Source organism: Hibiscus syriacus, unplaced genomic scaffold (assembly GCF_006381635.1).
Source record: "Hibiscus syriacus cultivar Baekdansim isolate YM2019G1 unplaced genomic scaffold, ASM638163v2 tig00117048_pilon, whole genome shotgun sequence".
Taxonomy (NCBI): Eukaryota; Viridiplantae; Streptophyta; class Magnoliopsida; order Malvales; family Malvaceae; genus Hibiscus; species Hibiscus syriacus.
This window is the reverse complement of record NW_024063538.1, coordinates 4,878,761-4,900,609: the sequence shown is the minus strand read 5'-3', so window position 1 is coordinate 4,900,609 and position 21,849 is coordinate 4,878,761. Positions and strand designations below refer to the sequence as shown.

General features: G+C 33.1%; 1 pseudogene; it reads right to left on the bottom strand.

The window, feature by feature from the left end:
• Window positions 1-10,257: 10,257 nt before the first annotated feature.
• On the bottom strand, window positions 10,258-13,372 carry LOC120197676 (annotated as a pseudogene).
• Between the last annotated feature and the right edge of the window lie 8,477 nt (window positions 13,373-21,849).

Here is a 21,849-nt window from a genome sequence, read left to right as displayed (position 1 = left end):
TGGGGGAGAAAGAATAAAAACCAATGTTTGGGGTGAGAGAGGCTTGAACTCTCGACCTCAGGATACTCAGAAGCTATGAGGCCTACGCTCACCACCCCTTGGTTGGAAGCTGTCTCTTTCTTGGGTATAAAAACATCAGTTTATTACACTATTTAGCCACAGTTTATTTTGAAAGTCTCAAATGCATAACTGAATCTCTAAAATGGAAGAAAGAAAAGGGTTAAAACATGTATATTTAATTAGCTACCAGGATCCACCGGTGGCTGTTAAAGATTTGGTGCACGAGGAAGCAAGGATAGCAGTCTCCTGGCACGTAGCTAGGATTTAATTGTGTTTTCTTTTTCAACATTCAAAAAAAATATTACGGGTTAACGTTAGATCAAGTCAAGTCAAAAAAAAAATTGAGTTCACAAGTTTTTATTTAATTACTTAAATTTTATTTAATTTTTTCTAGTTGACTCAAGTTGAATTTATAAAATTCAAATCCAATCGAGTTGTTTTAGTTTTTGTTTAAATTTAGTTATAAATATTTATATTACTGTAGTACCATTTGATTTCAATTTAAATGGTTTTCTTTAACCATATATGATATATATATATATTTTTTCACATTTTTCATATGTGATATACATATATCATACAAAGTTAAGAGACTCGACTTAAACTTGAAAATCAATCCACTAATTACTGAAAATTTGTTGATCTAGTTATTCAAGTTCTATTTCATAACTAAGCTCAAATTTTATTTTTTTAATTGAACCAATTTACAAAATTACGAGTCGAATTTATTACTTCATATAGCAAAATAATGCAGATGATAATAAATGAGTATGCATTAAAGAAGAATAATCATAAAAATGAACATAATTCATATATTTTCATCCACAAATTGAAGCATGAAGCAATGTTCACACACGTAGATATATACATTCATACACACACACACATATATATATATATATATATCCACACATACATACATGCATGAAATACATTACGAATATACAAATTATATACATAAAAAATGAATCATCCCACATTCTTTTGTGTATAAAATAAAAGGGCATTTACATACAACCACCATTTTAGGAGGTTGCAAAACTGTGGGGGTCATTGATCATATAATAATTAAATTAGGGTTTGATGAAGAATTATGTTCCATATACTAAAGCAAAATAGGTTTTTAGCGGTGTTTTTCAGTCATATAGCGGCGTTTTTAAGCGCCGTTAAAAACCTTTGTGGCGCAAAAACAAACGCCGCAAAAAGCGACGCTGAAACAAAAGACGCAAAAGGTAGCGGTGTTTTTCGTTAACAAATGCCGCTAAAGGTTATGTTTTTAAGCAGCATTTTTTTACAAACGCCGCTAATGGTTATGATATTTAGCGGCATTTTCTCCCAACGCCTCTATTTATCTTTTCTTTTATGGAATTTTGTCCTAAAAATGCCGCAAAATGTTATGATATATAGTGGCATTTGTTCCCAAAAACGCCGCTAAATGTTATCATATAGTGTCGTTTATGAATGTAATACGCCGCTATTGACTACGTATATAGTGGCATTTTCTGTATAAACGTCGCAAAAGATCTAAAACTTTAGTGTTGTTTTTCAAAAACGTCAATGTTGACTACGTATTTAGTAGCATTTTTTATACAAACGCCTCAAATTAAAACTAATTTTTAAAATGTTGTTTTCTACTCTTTTGTTACCCAAATTTATAATTTTAACTTGTAGCATTATCCAATAAACTTGACATCCATAACAACAAATTTGAAATCCATATCAAGAAACTTGAAATCCATAATAATAAATCAAAGTTTACATTAACGTAAAATATAACGTAGTTCAACATTGTTAACTAGAATAACAATAATAACAACTAATATGGTGGACTTTGGGGTATACCATCATCCAATTCAGATGCAGCTGAAGATGATGCTCGGCCTGAGCAGTTCTTAACCTTTTCTCTAAGCCGCTGCAGTCGACCCTTGCAAACGGAGATGGCCTTCTGACAGAATGGAATTGCTTCTGAAGGTTTGTTACAATCTCCAAACACATACATATTCGAAAATTTTTAAATTATTGGGTTAAGTAGCAAAAATAGAACCTCAATGAAATGAAATTGAAGACCAGAATTGGGGGATTCGCAGTTCTATTTTGACTAGCATACACGAACCAACCAAGATAGAACACTATTTAATTAAACCTAGGATTGAGTATTACAAATCGCATAAAGAATAACAAGCTCTATATAATAATATTTCAAATATCTGTAGACACTAATTTTCGTCCATTCTTTTATTTGAATATATATATATATATATAATATATATATATATATATATATATATATTATAGTTCACAAACGGTTTGAAATACGTATATAATATATTTTCTAAAACTTTTTGAAAAATGAATAATATGGTTTTTAAAACACTTTTGAAACTGTATAATATAGTTTTTAAAATATTTTAGGAAAGTATATAATATGATTTTTAAAATCATTTTGAAAACTTATATAATATATAGTTTTTGAAAAAAAAAATTGAAAACTTATATAATATGGTTTTTGAAAACATTTTTGAAAATTATATAGTTTTTAAAAAACTTTTTTTTTAAGATTATATAGTTTTAAAAAAAACATTTTTGAAATTTTATATATAATATATAGTTTTTTAAAACACCTTTTTAAATATTTATATTATATAGTTTTAAAAAAAATACTTTTATTTATTTATTATTATTATTATTTATTATTTTTATTACTTATTACTTATTTTTATTTTTATTTATTTATTTATTTATTATTTCTTTTCCAGGTCCGGGTCCAATGAAACGGTCCAATAGCAGTCCAGATTAGGGCCTGAACCAGCCCTGCAGGGGATTAGGGTTTCATATTTCATCTTAGCACCGCATTATAATAGACCTTTAGATCAAGAGATGATCAACGGTCAGGATGCTAGGGTTTTATCTATCCCTTAAATTATCAGCATCAGCTCCGCATGGAACAACAAAGCCAATGGCCAGATGAAACAAACGGCCAACAGAGTCAAGCGAAACGGCCGGTCGGTATCTCGGGACTGACCCATCCCGGGATAACCGGTCACACAAACGACGTGAGGCCCAAAAAAAGTGGAGGCAACCCAAGGGCGGTGGGGTATAAATACCCCACCACGGTGACACCTAAAGGGGGAACCATCATCAAAAACCTACAGCAACCACAGTACTGATCACCAGAACCACGAGAGTACACAAAAGAAACCGAGCCAACAGTCAACCACAGAAACCATCAACATCGAGAAAGGCCACAAACATCAACGACGAACCAAAAACCACAGCCAATATCGAGAACAATAACAAAACAAAAACAGAAAAACCAAGCAAGCAAATATTCTACACAAGAAAACCCACAAGCACAAGACCAAACCGACGAACACCGGAAGTAAAAAGCCACCGACGAGAAAGGTAAAGGTCGAGGCTTTGACACTAGATCTACGCCGATAGGAGCATTTTTTGGTTATTTGGGCTTCGGTGTTTAGTTGGTGGCATTTGACGGTGGTCGGGCTCCCACCGGTGGTGCTCTCTCAGGAGAGAGGCGAGAGAACCAAGTTCTCTCTCGTTTTAGAGAGAGAGAGCATTCTGAGGGAAATGGTGAGAATGAAGAGAGATTAAGCTTATTGAGGTATTTATATACCAAGGACCATAGTGCAATTACAGCATTGTTAAACTCTCTCTGTTGTCCCTAAGAGTTTAAATCGCTTTACAATCTAGTCACTACTAGGGGTGTATTCGGTTCGATTCGGTTCGGTTTTTTATCAAAAATTGAACCGAACCGAAATAAACGGGTTTTCAATATTTAAACCGAAACTGAAACCGAATAGTTAAAAAACCGAAAAAACCGAAACCGGTTTTTTCGGTTTGGTTCGGATTTTTTAACGGTTCGGGTTTTTCGGTTCGGTTCGGTTCGATTTATCGATTTTTCAATAAAAAAATCATTTGAAACTATAATTTTTTTTTACAAAAATTGCCTATTCGGTTCAATATGGAACAAATGGGTTCCATATAGAAAACCCGAACCGAACCGAATCAAAAAAAATGAAACCTTTAAACCGAACCGAAAATCGAACCGTTTAAAGCCAAACCGAACCGAACCGTTTTACTCGGTTCGTGTCGGTTTTTCGGTTTTCTCGGTTTCGTTGCTCAGCCCTAGTCACTACATGCAATTTGGCCTTTGAATTTTCGTGTTATTCAATTTGGTCACCGTTTATGCTTTTTGCATTTTGCAAATTAACCCTCTGATTTCTGGTTACTTCAATTCGATCCTTTTTTATATATTTTATTTTATTTTATTTTATTTTACTTTTTTGTTTTATTAATATTATATATATATATCATTTTTTGTTTTTTAGGGTTCAATTTTGTTATTATGTATATACTTTATATTTTTTTATTTTACTATTTTTTATTTTGGCTTTTTATTTTTTGTTTTTCTATTTTTCTTTTTGGTTTTTTTATTATTTGTTTTTCTTACATATTTATATACATTTCTTATCTTTCTTTCTTTTTAAATATATATATATATATTATCTTTACTTTTTTTCCTTTTTATCTTATTTTAGTTCATGTTTATCTATTTTAACTCCATTACTTTTTTCTTTGTTTTTTATTTATTTTGTTTTTGTTTATTGCTTTTTTTATTTTGTATGTTTTATTTTTGTTTATTTTATCATTCTATTTATTTTGTTCATTTCTATTTTACTTTTTTTTATTTTTTTTATGTTGTTTATTTATTTCGTATTTATGCATTTTCCATCTTAAGTTGATTTTGCACTTCTTTACAAATCTAACAATTTCATTTTTTAAGGGTCTTCGTTCAACTGATCAAAGGTAAGTAATCTGAATCGGTTTTTAAATTTTAATTTAAGTTTCTAATTTTTCGTAATTAAAGACAACCAACGAATTAATTGGTACCGAAAGGGTGGTTCAAGGGTGCTAATCCTTCCTTGACCGTAACCGACTCCCGAACCCGACATTTTTCTGGTAAAATGCGGATCAGGTAAGATGTTGTCCAACCCACCTAAATTCGTTTTAAAATGGTCGGTGGCGATTCCTAATCCATTTTTCTAAGTCGAAGCCCAATTCCTGGGCCCAACAAAGACGGTTCCAACATATCAAGGATACAGTTCGGCTATTTGTCGGTTATTGGGTTCAACTAGCCGTTGCAAAATGAAGAGATGTAGAAGGAAGAGGCGGAGGTTGCAACACGAGCAGTATTATCAAAGAAAGTGAGCAATTTACCGACCAGTTTAGTTGTAGCCAAGTTTGTATAGTAACCACCATGTACAATAAATTCTTTTCTTAATTCAATAAGAAAGGAAGGCTATGTGATCTAACGACTAAGAGAAACCTGCTGGTGGATTCTTAATCGTTCCTCAAGAGATGACACTAATTGTTTCCAAGTTTCCACTTCAGATGTTCGGCCAGTTCTCAAAGACTTCAAAATGGCTTGACAGTATTTGAATCAACATACCATGAAAAATATAAAGATACTTAATCTACTTTACTTACATCACCAAGTAACATATGTGCTTCAAGACTTACTTCAAAGAATCAGCCATTTTCCCAACTTCAGCCAACATGTAAGCATAAATAAGCGTATGGCTGGAACGGTAGTAGAAACTGAGAATTTCCAAGCACCTTAGAGTACTCATATAGTTCTGTCCTCTGCAGATATATCAAAAAGAATAGTTATACAGTGCTACCGTGGAAGGTGGAGATAAAAATGAATGGCAAAACATTATGTCCAAGTCCAATATCTTGTCAAAATTCAAATTAATAAATACTCCAAAAAAACCTATGAAAAGGTTAGAGTACTCATATAGTTCTTCCTCTGCAGATATATCAAAAAGAATAGTTATACAGTGCACCGTGGAGGTGGATAAAAAGAATGGCAAACATTATGTCCAAGTCCATATCTTGTCCAAAATTCAAATTAATAAATACTCCAAAAAAACCTATGAAAGGGAACTAAGCCCAAAACATATTTTCATGCCACACAACGAGAAAGCAGCAGAACTGAAAAAGTTATCAGTAAGTAAAAAAATTTCAATAAAGTAAAGGTCAACAGCTACATCATTATTTGAATGGTCTTACCAATATCAGAATGCTTAAATACCTGAATTTCCTCGGGACTAGCATATGTTCATGGGCAATTCCAATGATCAGCACCAATGAGACAGTCTAGCACCATCTGAATAAGGCTCAAAGTTGGCTTATGCAAAAATAATATGCGCAGCAGTAGCCTGTGCAGTTTTTTCCAAATGCAAGAGAAATTATTTGATGAACAAAGAAAGGAGTTTTTTTAATAAAAAAATAGAAATACTAGTGGGAAGAGGTATGGAAGAGATGGAATGGCTTAAGCCAGTAAGCCAGTAAGAACTGTAATACATCACTCATTTCCTTCCACAAGCAATCTCCAAGATGAATAATAACAAGTTCATCATCTTTTGTTCTATTAGCTGTTACGATGGCTAAGTTCTCTTCCGATTCATCCAACATATTAGTTGCAACCTGCAGTATACAATATAAAAAATGGTTCACACTCCAAGCAAGTTACAGGAAAAATAGAAAAAAAAAAGGAGAATGATCTTTTCAGAGCAAGCACTCAAATTATGTACACTTGTCCAGGCTGGTTGGAGTATTGCATAACCAGGGAGATCGTCACTGGAGGAAATGTGGAAAACACATCTGATGGTTGGCCTGCAACTACTAGGCATAATGTCCGCAATGGTGACCCAGCTTTAATTGCTTGAGCGGCATTAGGTTCACGGTATCGCCATAAAACTGGCATTCATGATTTCAATTATCAGAAGCATAATCAAGACTCAAATACTTGCAGGTTTATTCAATACCAATGGAAAATAGATCAACCATTGTATCCTGTACATACACATAAAACAGAATAAAAATAAAATTTATTCAAAATGTGATCATAGTAACCTGATCCAAGCTGATGCAATAACAAGAGATGGCCCCCACAGTTGACCTTATCGTGCGAATTCTAGTGCTTCCTTGTTTCTCCCAGAGACAAGAAGACTCTGTACCTTTAGTCGTAGCCTTAACCAAATAGGTTGCAATTATGGAAAATCTCAATGAAGTTTTTCCTTTTTGGAAAATGCGTGAAAAATAATATAAAATTAAAATTACAAAAACTGAAAATGGTAGTCATCCATACCTGAATATGCGCTTCAGATGGAAAATTCTGCAAACAGTGAATGACAGCACTGTGTGAACCTAATTGCATTCCCTTCCCTTTCACAAACCCTAAAAGCTTAGCATGGCTAACTCTGGGTAATCACTCTCCTGAAAGCAATAGAAAAAGAGATTAACATTGCATACAAATATACTCGAAAGCATGAAACCGAAGAACCCATATAAGATATGAACATTTTAAGATAAAACCAAAATGAAAATCAAGTAATCGAGATGTTGCTGGTGAATTTGGACCAAAAAAGCTTCAAAATTACAATCAAATCTAAACATATGAAGGGATAAAAAAAATTGGGAAGAAATGATGAGCCTACAATGGGGAAATAATAGGAAGAGATGGCGATGAAGAATAGATCTGAGAGAATATCTACTTTGAAATTTGAAAGACATAGAGACGATGGAAGAAAATGGGAAGAATATATATAAAAAAAAAGTACAGAGAGAGAGAGGCACGCCTGAGAGGAGGCTAAAGTGTTTCTTTGATTTTTTAAAAACTTAGTATCACGCTACTTTAGTGGCGTTTTTATATAAACGCCGCTAAATATTGTACTTTAGTGATGTTTATGCTTAAAACGCCACTAAAGTATGAGTCTTTAGCGGTGTTTGTATAAAGTCGCCACTAAAGTACGAGTATTTAGCGACGTTTGTGCTTAATACGCCATAATTTATGAGTCTTTAGCGGCGCATGTATAAAAACACCACTAAAGTATGAGTATTTAGCAGCGTTTTTGCTTAAAACGCCACTAAAGTATGAGTCTTTAGTGCGTTTGTACAAAAACGCCACTAAACTACATAATTTGCGGCATTTATAAAAACTCCGCTAAAATACTACTCTATCGCGGCGTTTGTTTAAGAAACGTCGCTAGAGTATCATTTTGTGGTGTTTGAATTGTAAAAGTCGCTATATGTTTAAAGTTTGTGGCGTTTACTTTCCGAACGCCGCTACAAAATAATTTTGCTGTGATAGGATTAATATGGGAAGAATAGTCACGAATTCCATCTCCTTCCCATCCCATCCACTCTTCCCACAAATCCCATTCAGGGTTTCCCATTCTTCCTCCTCCATTATATGGCTCTGAATCTTATGATTCCCCTCTCAAATCACTCATCACAATCTGCAAATATATTTATCATCATAAAAAAAAAGCAAACGATTAATGACAAAATTAGGGGGAAATAATAGTAAAAATAGAAAATGTGTTTCTGACATTATTTTTAGAGGATTGATTTGATTTCTACAATAACTTCTGAAATAGTTGACATTGTCACCAAATTGAATAAAATCGACGACTTTGAGAGTTATTATACAAAGAACCTCAATCCCCTAAAATAATATATTTGTTGAATTATATATATTTTTATAGGTAATACGTAAATTATAGTTTCTTTACTATCATGCTTTTTCGGGTTTATTTTGATTGCCATCCATGCCTTCTTCCCGGTTTTAAGATTCAGAATGAATCACCTCTTGGACAAGGATGAGTTGTCTGTGATGTTTCTGCCGGCACAAAGCTTACTTGATTTGGCGAGATCCACTCCGGAAGTAAGGCTTTAGGCGATTGACCAAAATCTTGGTAATAATTTTATAAGGCACCGTACACAGTGATTCTTTCAGGCATCTCCACCTTGGAATATCACCTGCAATGTTTGATTCATACTATCCACCATACTACATTTTCAAAAATTCAATCATAAAGCGAGTAAGGGGTCCCCCAAAATACTCCAATTCCTCTGGAAGAATCCTGCTTGGTAGCCATCCATTCCGGAGCTTTTGGCCCCATCATAAAGAGGTTAGCTCGAACCTCCTCACCATTCACGATTTTGGTGAACGTGTAAATTCTGGACTTGCTCGCTGTCTACTTCCGACGTAAAGAGAGCGCAGAAGAAAGAGACGGCGTGTTGTTTTAACAATTTTTTGGTCATCACACCAACTATCATCATTCAACCGGAGCATTCGGATAGCATTACGCCGTCTTCGATTCAACGTGGACGCATGAAAAAACCATGTATTTCTATTACCCTTCGATATCCTTGGCTTCGAGACTTTTGGCGCCAAAAATCTTCCTCCTGTTGCAGCACCGTGTCTACTTCCGATTTAAGATTCGCTTCGAGGTCCGTAAGAATATTATTTCCGAATTGATTAGTTTTCTTTTAGAATTGTATTACAATCAAATTTCATGGAAAAAAACTCTAAAGTCTAATTATCTAAATTTGTATTTTGAATTTTTAGTATGAAGTCAGTTTTTAATCTATGTCAGGCTTTTAGGCATGTTTATTATTATTCGTATTATAATGGCAAAACTTTCGAGATAATGTTCTGGAAAAAATTAATTCACGAGATAAAGCACTTCCAAGATTAATTGCTCAAATAAGGTGAAATCCACAGTGTTGCCCGTAGGTCGCCATGCCTTCCGGGCGACTAGGTCGCCATGTCTTCCCGGTGAGCTACAAGAGATAGCATGTGCCATGCACATCCCAACACGCTGGGCATCCGAGACCATCCGATCGAGGCTATCCGAGGCCATCCGAACGAGCTATGCGAGGGCATCCGAGGGCAGCCGAGCGAGCTATGCGAGAGAATCCAAGGGCAGCCGAGCGAGGGTAGGTCGCCAGGAGTGCATGGCGACCTACAAGGTCGCCCAGAGGGCATGGCGACCTATGTGTTGGGACGTGCATTCTCTCTGTTTGAGCAAGGGTAGGTCGCCCGGAGTGCATGGCGACCTACGGCCAACACTGTGGATTTCACTCTATTTGAGCAATTATCTTGGGAGTGCATTAGACGTGAATTAATTTCTTTCATAACTTATCTCGAAAGTTTTCCTGTAAAAATATATATATTTTTAGAAAGATGATAATAATCTCCGCATGTTGATGCTAGATTATCTCAGTATCCATAAAGAGTTAAAACTTTACTCTTAGATTCGAATCACTCGTCCATCCCCATTTATTCATATTTTGTGGAGAGCACACAAATGGCAACTAAACTTGTGTCTAAACCGAGCTGACAAGCCGACCATCGGCCGCCGCTATTGTAATATCAGCATTGACGACTCTGCAGTTGAGTCTCACCTCTCCGACCACATACGCCGTTGGCCTAATATTCCCCATCCGTATCATGGATTCCACAAAGGCTTCAAAGAAGGTGGTCTGGTTGCTGCTGAAGTCGTTAACGATTCCAACCGTGTCGGCCCCTTGGGTACTGAACAGAATCTGATCGCTTCGGAGAAGACCTTCTTCCACCTGAAGGTTCTTGAAGTAAGTGTTGTCGAAAACGTCCGGCGTTGTTTGGTCAAGGTTTGTCAGATTAGTCAGCCGAGGGGGGCATATCTCGCGTAGTCTCGCCGCCAGTCTCTCGTTCAGGTCCGGATCTTGCTCTCCGGTGCCGCTGAAATTGTACAATCTATCTTCGAAGTAAAACACTGAGCTCGGCCGAATGGTGGGCACCTGAAATTACATATTTGTACACCAAACTTTTCGGTTATAAATAGATCACTTTTTCTTTAAAAGTTGCAATTTAATCACTTAACTAAAATGTTGTAACAACATGTCACTCCAAGGTTAAATTAAAATTAAAATATACGTCTAATGTGATATATTATAATAATTGCATTATACAGTAAAACAACAGTAAGTTATAATTAAATTGTTTATACTAGATAAATAATAAAATATTTATGAGAGAGAAGCAATCAAATTTAGGAGAATAAAGGCTAAATTGCTAGATTTTTTAAATACGGAGAGTTAAATTTATTGAATTGCTTCTAATTAAGAAACAATTTGATAGAATGTACAAGTTTTAAGAACTAAGATTATGATTATATCATGTCGTATCACTATTCATCTGGGGATGAAATTTAACATGGACCTGAATGATTCCAACCCAACCGATAGGGTTATGTTTTTTAAAATAAAATTTGAGTTCGATTCGAATGTAAGTTTAATCTCAATATCCAGGTTGGGCGAATTCGGGTGGAGGGGATATGTATCTCGAATTCTCGGGTGGAATTCAGATAGAGGGGTATGCTTCTCGAGTGGGTTCAGGTCGGTCAAAAACTCGATCCAATCCAACCCGTTATTAACTCTAATTCAATCTTATATTTCACGACCATTAATATGTTTGTAACAATATTCTAATTAAGTGACTAAACTATAACTTTTAAAAGAAATGACATGTTTGCAGCCAAACTAATAATTGAGTGACATGGGTATTTTACCCAGTTATTTAACTTATTTGGTGAACAAAGACAAGGGTATTATCAATGTAGAAAAAATGACTGAGAGGGCAACCACATCACACTGGTATCAAGCCCCACGGCGGCAAACTTGGCTTTGATGTCGTCAAGTGTTCATTGAAACCAGGCAAGGCCGTATTAGCAAGACTCCGATTTGCCGAACGACTATCCAATCTTCCTAGCGGAACTGCCCATGACGGACCCCCTGCCTGCATTATCATCGTAATATTTTTTAAGAACATTGTGACATCGTAAATCACATCCTTAATAAAAGTATAATCATTTTAAAAAATAAATCACACCTTAACCAAACACTCGTAACCGCGACATCACAACCCTAACCGCAATTTACTAATATGCGAGACACATAAACAGCCGAGAGGGAGTTTTCTAGCTTACCAGGACGACAGATTCTTCAGCTGCAATGGTCAAAATATCAGCACACGAAACAGTTTGCGCACACACATTCTCTAGCGCAGCCTTCTGATCAATAACCTCATATCCCCTAGCCGAATTATTTTCGGAACAGCTACTTTCTCGGTCGTGTCCGGATCGTCCAACATATCGAACATCACAACCTGAGAACCAAAAACACAGCTAATATGAAATCAAACCCGATATCTAATCATAAAAGTATCGAAACGCTACGAGAAGGTTGCCGTACTTGAACAAAACAATCATGGAAGTGAAGCCTAAGAAGGCTGGCTGTGATCCTCGGATCAGTGGTGACAGCATTGAGGAGGATTCCTCGTATGATGGTAACGGGACAAGTTTGTTCGTAGAATGTCGGAGTAAGTTGGGCTTGGGCAAAAACTACCGATCTCTCGAGTAAAAACATAGAAAAGAGCTGCCACAATGTGCTTAAAAATCCATTTTAGGTTGAGAGTCTGTTTGTGCATGGCCTCTCTTTATTGGAAGACGAACCATGGGTTTACAGCTACCAGGAAGGTTCGCGTTGTTTTCCATATGTTTGATGTTAAGAATTGTTCTGCATTCTTTGGCAATTTGCCCTAAAGTCAGTAAAGTCTGCAACGATCGCATCGATTTCTAGAGTCAGCACCTAATTCTATAGGTCATGACTTATGGCCATTAACATGTTCATGCAACACGTTTTCCATGCAAAATTCATTAGAGATTATAGCACCCATGACGTCATATTTCTTGCAAATTTGTTGTTGAGTTGCTCTATATCAGACCTTAACATTATTTGATATGAATTAATCTATTAAACATGAATAAAAAAAACTTTTTTCCCTTTTGCATTTATGTTCCTGAAATAACAAGCTGTATGGTCTAAATTAGACATTGTTTCGGTCAGGAATCTAATTCATATGTGGGTCTGACGTTAGGCCAATATGTTCCTACCCCACGTACGGTATAAATGCAAAATTCAATATAGGCATGTGGCCGGTCTCAGTGTCTCACTTCACGTTCAATTAAATAGGGAAAACACAATGGAGGTGGGATAAAGATATAAGAAAAGAAAAATATATTTTAATTTTTTTTTAATTAAGTTGTATTTCTTACACATTTTTTCTTTTAAAATTAGAATATTTTGTTTAATACACAAAATAGACATGATCATCTTCTCATTTATTTCCTCTAACAGCAAGTATTGAGATTCAAATTCATAGGAAAAAGAAAGCGTGTTTCCACATTCTTGATAAGTATGGACTATTATGCAAATGCTATTTGAATTCGGATGTAAATGTTAATCAACATTTATAAGATTAAAGTTATGGTTTCCCCAGAGAATTATACTGACAGCATATGAGATACAGGTGAGAAGCAGGTCCAACAATAGAAGCAGCTATGAATGAATTGCTGATGAAAACTTCAATTTCCACACTTTTTGCAATGCTGAAGAAACCCATGTCTTGTGTGGTTGTAAGTCGAATTATTCACCGCAATTAGGCAGCCAGAATGGTTGCTTATATACGTTTTACTAGATGGATGGATGAATGCTTTATGTAAACTTAATGCTTTGTAGCTAACAATATGCCGCTTGCAGTCTTTGTATCCTTTGGGGGAGAAAGAATAAAACCAATGTTTGGGGTGAGAGAGGCTTGAACTCTCGACCTCAGGATAACTCAGAAGCTATAAGACCTACGCTCACCACCCCTTGGTTGGAAGCTGTCTCTTTCTTGGGTATAAAAACAATCAGTTTATTACTTCACTATTTAGCCACAGTTTATTTTGGAAGTCTCAAATGCACAACTGAGAGGCTGTTTGTTTGCCTCTTAATGGAATCATTCAGCGCTTCAGCATTCAGCACGTTTGTTTCGCACCTCTGAATGATTCAGTGCTGACTGATTCAGCAAAACAATGCTGAATGATTCAGCACAGAAGTACATTCTGAATCATTCAGAGCCAGTTATCAAACAACATGTCACATTCAGAGCCTTTGAATCATTCAGCATTTGAATCATTCAGCGCGTAATCATTCTAAAGTAAATAAACAACCCCTGAATCTCTGAAATGGAAAAAAGAAAAGGGTTAAAACATGTATATTTAATTACGGGTTAATTTCAAAAAAAATTATAGGTTAACGTTAGATCAAGTCAAGTCAAAAAAATTTGAGTTAACAAGTTCTATTTTATAACTTAAATTTTATTTAAATTTTTTTTCTAGTTGATTCAAGTCGAATTTATAAAATTCAAATCAAGTTAAGTTGTTTGAGTTTATGTTTAAATTTAATTATAAACATTTATAGTATTACAGTACCATTTGATTTCGATTTAAACGGTTTTTTATAACCATATATAATACATATATGTTTTTTTTTTCATATTTTTCATATGTATATAAAAAGTTGAAAGACTCGACTCAAATTTGAAAACATGCCCACTAATTACTGAAAACTTGTTATTCAAGTTATTCAAATTCTATTTCATAACTTAACTCAAATTTATTTTTCTAGTTAAATCAATTTATAAAATTAGGAGTCGAGTTCATTACTACATATGAAATAATATAGAAGATAATAAAGGAGTATGCATTAAAGAATAAGAAATTATAAAAGTGAACATAATTCATATATTTTCATCCATAAATTGAAGCATGAAGCAATGTTAACACGTACATACATATATATCCACACATACATGCATGCAATACATTATGAATTTACAAATTATATACATAAAAAAATGAATCATCCCACCATCTTTTGTGTATAAAATAAAAGGACATTTACATACAACCACCATTTTAGGAGGTTGCAAAACTGTGGGGGGTCATTGATCATATAAAAATTAAATTAGGGCTTGATGAAGAATTATGTTCAAATACAAGGATTAATATGGGAAGAATAGTCACGAATTCCACCTCCTTCCCATCCCATCCACTCTTCCCACAAATCCATTTCAGGGTTTCCCATTCTTCCTCCATTATATGGCTCCGAATCTTATGATTCCCCTCTCAAATTACTCATCACAATCTGCAAATATATTTAAATTGTCATAAAAAAACAAACGATTAATGACAAAATTAGGGAAAATAATAGTAAAAAATAGAAAAATGGTGTTTCTGACAAATTATTTAGAGGATTGAGTTGAGTAGTTGACACTTGTCACCAAATTTAATAAAACCGACGACTTTGAGAGTTATTCTACAAAGAACCTCAATCCCCTAAAATAATATATTTGTTGAAATTAATTAATATCATTTTTATGGGTAATATGTAAATTATATTTTCTTTTAAATAAAAACAGGACCTAATAGCAAAGATAAATAAGAGAAGGTAAATTACAAATATAAGTCAACTTTCTTCTCTTCTTTTTTATCACTAAAATTTAAAAAATTCAATTTATTCATTGAACTTCTAATTTATTCATATATTTCTATTTTACTCACTCAAGCGTTAAATAAAAATAAAATGGTGACGTGGTAGCCACGTGTATTGGTCGTAATTGTTTTTATAGAGAAAGCATCCCAGTGTCATTAACATTTTCTCTTTATTTTTATTTCATCTATTTTAAAGATGAAAGTTTTACTTTAGTTCATGTCATGTCGACGATGATATGTTTGGTTCACGGAATATAAGATTATCAGTGGGAATAAAAGATTATGAGGGAATATGATTACTGGGAATGTTGTATTTTGTATTTGGTTGATTTAGCAGGAATGTAAGATTACCGTGTTGGTTAAAGGAATAAAAGATTATTAGAATGTATATTTGACCAAATTGTCCTTATATATTTGTATAATATTACAAATTGTAAAATATTTATATATTTTTTTAAAAAATTAAACTCATAATATTTATATAATTTTTTTACAAAATTAAAAATATAAAAAAGATTTAATGAAAGGGTAAAAAAAATTTTAACCTCTGAACTTCATATAAAATTTTAATTATAGATTTTTTTTGTAAATCTAAAATAATTAAGGATAAATTTGTAATTTAACATTCGTAGAATTTTATTCAATGACAGAAGAAATATATTTTTGAAAAAAAATAAAAATTTAAGGGCATTTTAATCCAAAACGCCGGTAATGTTACAATATCTAAGGGAAGGGAGACATTCTCGGTAATATACCTAAAAAAATTTACTATTGGTAATAAAACATTACCGGAAATGAGATTCTCAACCAACCAAACATGGGAATGTGAGATTCTCATCCCATGAGAATCCCACAATCCTTGAACCAAACACCCCCTTAGGGTCTTCCCCTACCATTCAACTTATCTCATATTCTTTAAAATTTGTGAAACTCAAACCTAATACTTACGAAACTCTAATCGAGTTCTATTTTTTATTTCTACTATCATATCAACGTGAAATCAATATATACAACTCAATTTTTTTTTTCTGTACCTCACTACCATTAGGATCGGGAAAAAGATACTTCATTGTCAATAAATCTAAAATTAGGATTTAAAAAAAAGAAAAAAGAAAATTTTATGTCGTTTTATAATTTTTAAAAGAAAAACATCTGGTCATAATGTCGTATATTTAACGATTGAAAATCAAGATTGAAGTAAATCAAAAGTTCAATGATTAAATTAAAACTATTAAACTTTAGAAACCAAAACAGAATTGAAAAGAAATTTAAGAGATGTAATTTGTAATCAACCAAAACATACATCATAAGCTTCAATGATCGTCTCAAACTGAACTTCACAATTGTTTCCTCTGCAAAACGTCCGGATGATACAGAAACATAAACAAAAACAAAAGCCCAATGATTCGATCAATGAATTCCCAAAATCAAACCCATGGAAAAATAAATTTTAAAAACTTCAATCAGATAGAAATTAAAAAGTACCTGAAGAGCAAGTTGCCTGAATGCCTTCTTGATCTCAGATTCAGAGGCACCTCGTTGGATCCTGAGAGTCTTATAAGGATCCATAATAGAAGATGAGGATAATGAACACAAAACTCTTGACACTATTCCTCCCAGTGTTCTTCCTTTTTTCCTCGATTTGCATCCACGAACACCAGCTTTTCCCACCATCAATCATCCTCATAGAAATACAAAATAAACCTTCAACTCAAATCTTTAAACCCAGAAATACCCAGAGCTCGAATCTTTCTGTATTTTCCTACAAAGCTTTGAATCCGAGTATGAAATTGTGTATCAATATAAAATGAAAAAAAGAAAGCAACGTTTGGAAAACGTTAATCTGATAAGAGACTCGGAATAGAATAATTGGGCTGGAGGACTGTTTGAATTAAAAATATGACGACTTCTGTTTTACTTGTTTTCTTGTTTAGAATCGAGGCACCGACTCTTTCTTAAGTTTTCCCAAGTTTATAAGAAATAAAATTATGCATATTATTTAGGGTTTTATTTTCAATTATTTACTCTAACATTTTAGTTTTCTTTTTCTTTTTAATCCCTTTGATTAATTTCTCCATAATTTTTCATTTTTTTCTCTTAAGATTCTTGAATATATTCAAATATTCGAAAATTGTCTATATGTTTTATACAATTAGGTGCTCAAATTAGTAAAATGAACAGTGGCGGATCTATTTATAACTCAAGGTGGGCTCGTACCCACCTTAAAATTCGATTTTTTTTTTCGATTAGTCACCTATTTTATTGATGGTACATTGAAATTTAAATTTTCTTCGATTAGTCACATATTTTACTGATAGTGTCCACTCTAAAAAAATTTATGCTCAACCATTCAAAAATTTTATATTGTTAGCACATATGCGCTCATCCTCAAAACTATTTCTGAATCCGCTGTTGAATTAAACAATTTTTTGATTGACGTTGAGAGGTATTGTTGATGTAAAAGTTAACATGGAATAATAATGTTATATAAAGATTGATTAGTTTTCTTTTTAAAATTGTACTACAATCATCAAGACTCGAATCGAAAAAGCTTATAAAAGGATAATCCTAAACAGCCAATGAAGACTTCATCTTTTAAAAATATATTATTTTTAAATCACAAAAACGATTTGGACAACGTGAACAAGAATGACGGTAATATTAACATAATAACAATTAGCATCAACAAAACTATTATTTAATAGCATTAACCATATTTTATAAAGCTAACTCCAACAAATCTATAACCTACCATAAATGCAATAGCCATGCAACGGGATTGTTTAATTAAAAATTGTGGAGTTTACTTATTGATGGAGGATGGAATCGAAATAGAAACATTACTACTAGTCATTATTAAATGAGGAAGGACTAAGTTGAACAAATGTTTAAGTTGGATGGCTTATGTGCTCATTAAACCAAGGATCAAAATAACCTTACCCAAAACCTTTGAATCATCAAATACATTCACAATCATAGGTATGTATGGAACTTCGGTGATCTTATATAAATGTATGAGATTAATGTTTTATGCATAACATAACTGAAAATAGGATACATTAAGAAAGACCAAATAAATTATATTCTTTCAATTTATTCCCACGTATTATTATTTTAATTTTTTTTATTTTATTTTCGCTTGATTGGTATTTTCTTTTAAAATTTAGGGTAAAGTTCACAAATGCCCCCCGACTATAGGATAATGTTTTATTGAGTCCATTGACTATTAAATGTTACAAAATGGTCCCTCAACTATAAGGAGTTGCTTTGTTGAGTCCCTCGACTATTAAAAGTTACAAAATGATCGTTCGACTATTCATTATATTCTAAACTCGTCATTTTCCTTTAAAATTTTAATGATTGTCTGAGTTGTATGTTAACTGATAACCTCGTAAAAAGGCTATATATTTTTTTGCTTTTTTACTTAGGTTATTGGTTGTTTGAAAGCCCATTTCATTAACATATAATTGCATTTAGGTATATGTAGTTGCATTTGGTGGTGATGTTTTGGTGCAACATTTTATTATTGAAACTGGTGCTACTTAAAGGGAAAGGTCGTGTTTTGTCGATGATGTGTAGGTGAATAGGGCTAAAGGAGAAATAATGATTTATCGTAGCGTTCTAGATAAGGAGATCTGGTGAAATGCTACAGCATTCTGGACGACATTTATGGGTAGAAAAAGACAAAAATGACGAAGATATTTTATGAGAGCTTCAAAATGTCCATGCTCACATGTGAATTCCTCTACCCGGCTGCCCTTGTGAGCGCCACTGCTAGCCTTGCCTACCCCTTCACTTGAAGGGCATGATACCCAGGGTACAAAAAGAATTTTGGCACAAAACCTTACGAATCCCCCCTATAAATAGATAATGATACCCTAAAAAATTGGGGGGCTTTTGGAAAGTATAAGATAAGAAAGAGAGGAAGAGTTGACCACAATAATTTTTTCATTTTTCTTCCCTTCTTCTTCCTTTCATGGTGTCCTCCATAGCTAAGCTTCAAGGGGATAACAAGCTAGGCATTTGAGAGAAGCTAGCTTGCTAAGGCGATTCACAGTGGTTTAATGAAGCTCTCGGCAGCTCACGTGTTTGGGAGTTTCCTCTTACCTTTGTGTTTTCATTTTATTTCATTTGTGGTTTATAATGAAAAATTTGTTATTGTGGATGATTTGTACCCCACCATGAACTAACTTATTTGGTTTGAATTATTTTGGATGATTATGTGTTTGTTGAAATTAATGGTTTATTTTTCTCATGCTATATATTTGTTTTGCTTATTGTATTTATTTACTTATGATTATAAGAGATTACGAGAGTAGCCACTTCTTATGTTTGATGCCTAATATTCAAAAGAGTTAGGTGAAATTAACATGAGCAATGAGGCCTAGTTGGTAGCAAAGCCCTAATCCACCTTAGAGATAAGAAGCAGACTTTAACGACTAAAAGGAGTAGTACTTAGTCGATATGATTTTGCTGTAGTTCACGCTGAGAGGTATTACCGTAGCGTTTTCACTGTCAAGTTCCTTACTAGATATAGACTAGGAGCACTTGCAGCAAACTCTGTCGAGAAGTATATGCATGAAAGGCTTGAACCATTCTAGAATACAAGACATAAGATTCCTTAGTAACCATGCCATTTATCCTTCTTGAGCTTTTTTGTCTAAGATTGCCTAGTTATCTTATCTCATAACCCAATTCTCAACCAATTTTGCTTTAGCATTCTTTACTTTACTTTACCTTTTTGCCACAATATTTCATACTCCATAACTATAACTTTTCCACAACATCCTTAACAATTATCCTTATCAATTGTTCATACCATCATATATCTATACAAAATATATATAATTTTAGTGCATTAACTTAACTTGGAAATCTATCCAATCCCTGTGGAGACGATACTCACACAGTATTATATTACTTGTTTGATTGTGTATACTTGCACAGATTTACGTGCCATAGCATAGTACATTCACACACACAACATTAACCTACTGATTGAGTTATGATAAAATATGATCTCATAATATCAAAGGACTATCATATCTCAGTCAACATGTTAATGTTCAGCTCAAACGACCGTTAATTTTTTAACGGAAAATGATGATTTTGGAACATAATGAATAGTCGAGTGACCATTTTGTAACATTTAATATTCGAAGAACTCAACAAAGCAACTCCCTATAGTTAAGGGACCATTTCGTAACATTTAATAGTCAATAGACTCAATAAAACAATATCCTATAGCCAGAGGACCATTTGTATACTTTACCCTAAAATGTAATAATAGGTATTTTATGATTTATTATAGTATAAAGAAATAATAGTTAGATGTTGGAACTATATATCCTTTTAAGAATATGAGATAATTACAAAGTAATATATATTCATAATTTTCTTAAAATTTAGAACAATACTTGAACTTTAGTTGAATATATATATTTTCATACATGAACTTTGTTTTTAGTATAATATTAGAATTAACCCCCAACATTTATCAAAATGGCCCTAATGTTTCATTTTAGGGCAAAAAAGCCCTTTACAATTGGCAGATTTTGGCCTTTATTCATTTTTTGGAGAACATTCTAGCCCTCAACATTTCGTTTTAGGGTAAATACCATATTTTGAAGCGTTAATCATATGTTAACTAATAGTTTCCATCCATAGAGAGGCTTTTTTGCTCTAAAACAAAACATTAGGGCAAAAATGCTCCAAAAAAATAATAGAGGTCAAAATGATTATTTTGATAAACACTAAGGACTAATCTTAATATTATGCCTTGTATTTTTGTATATATGAATATTTGATTTGATTTTCAAAAATTATTATTAACGTGTAACCAAAAAAATGAAAAACCCAAACTTCTTTGCAAGGAATGATTTAGAATGAGATATATTTTTGGGTGTTGTTGTATTGGTGTTAATGACTTATTCGGAACGAAATCGATTTTTTTATCGTAAATTTGTCTAGAAAGAAACAATCTTAAAGAAAGTAAGCGTCTTAAAATGGAAGCAAATTGTGCTCTTTCTTCTATTCTTGCAAAAACATTTATACGTAAAAAGATCAGCAACGAAGCCACAACTTGGTGAGGCTGGACACATTTGATAATTATGCATGAATCTTGATGAATGTCTGATTTATAGTAGAACTGGACAATTTATAAGTTTTTTTAAGAATTAATTGTACACATGGATTTCAAAGTATGATCTTTATTTCAAATTGGTTCCTAAACTTTAAAATATTTTAATTTTATCCCTAAACTACGACTATCATTCTAAATCAATCCTTAAACTTTTGAACATATCAATTTCATCTCTAAACTATGACCTTCATTCTAAATTGGTCCCTAAACTTTTTGAACATTCTAATTTCATCTCAAAATATACATATATACTACTCACATCCTTTGTTAATAAATCGTTATACCAGGTTATATTATTATATGTTTGAAAAAAATAAATTTTACGTTAAACTATGGTTGAAACTAATTACATATTTGGATGAATTTGGGGGATGAAATTAGAATATTTAAAAGTTTGGATACCAATTTAGAAAGGGGGACATA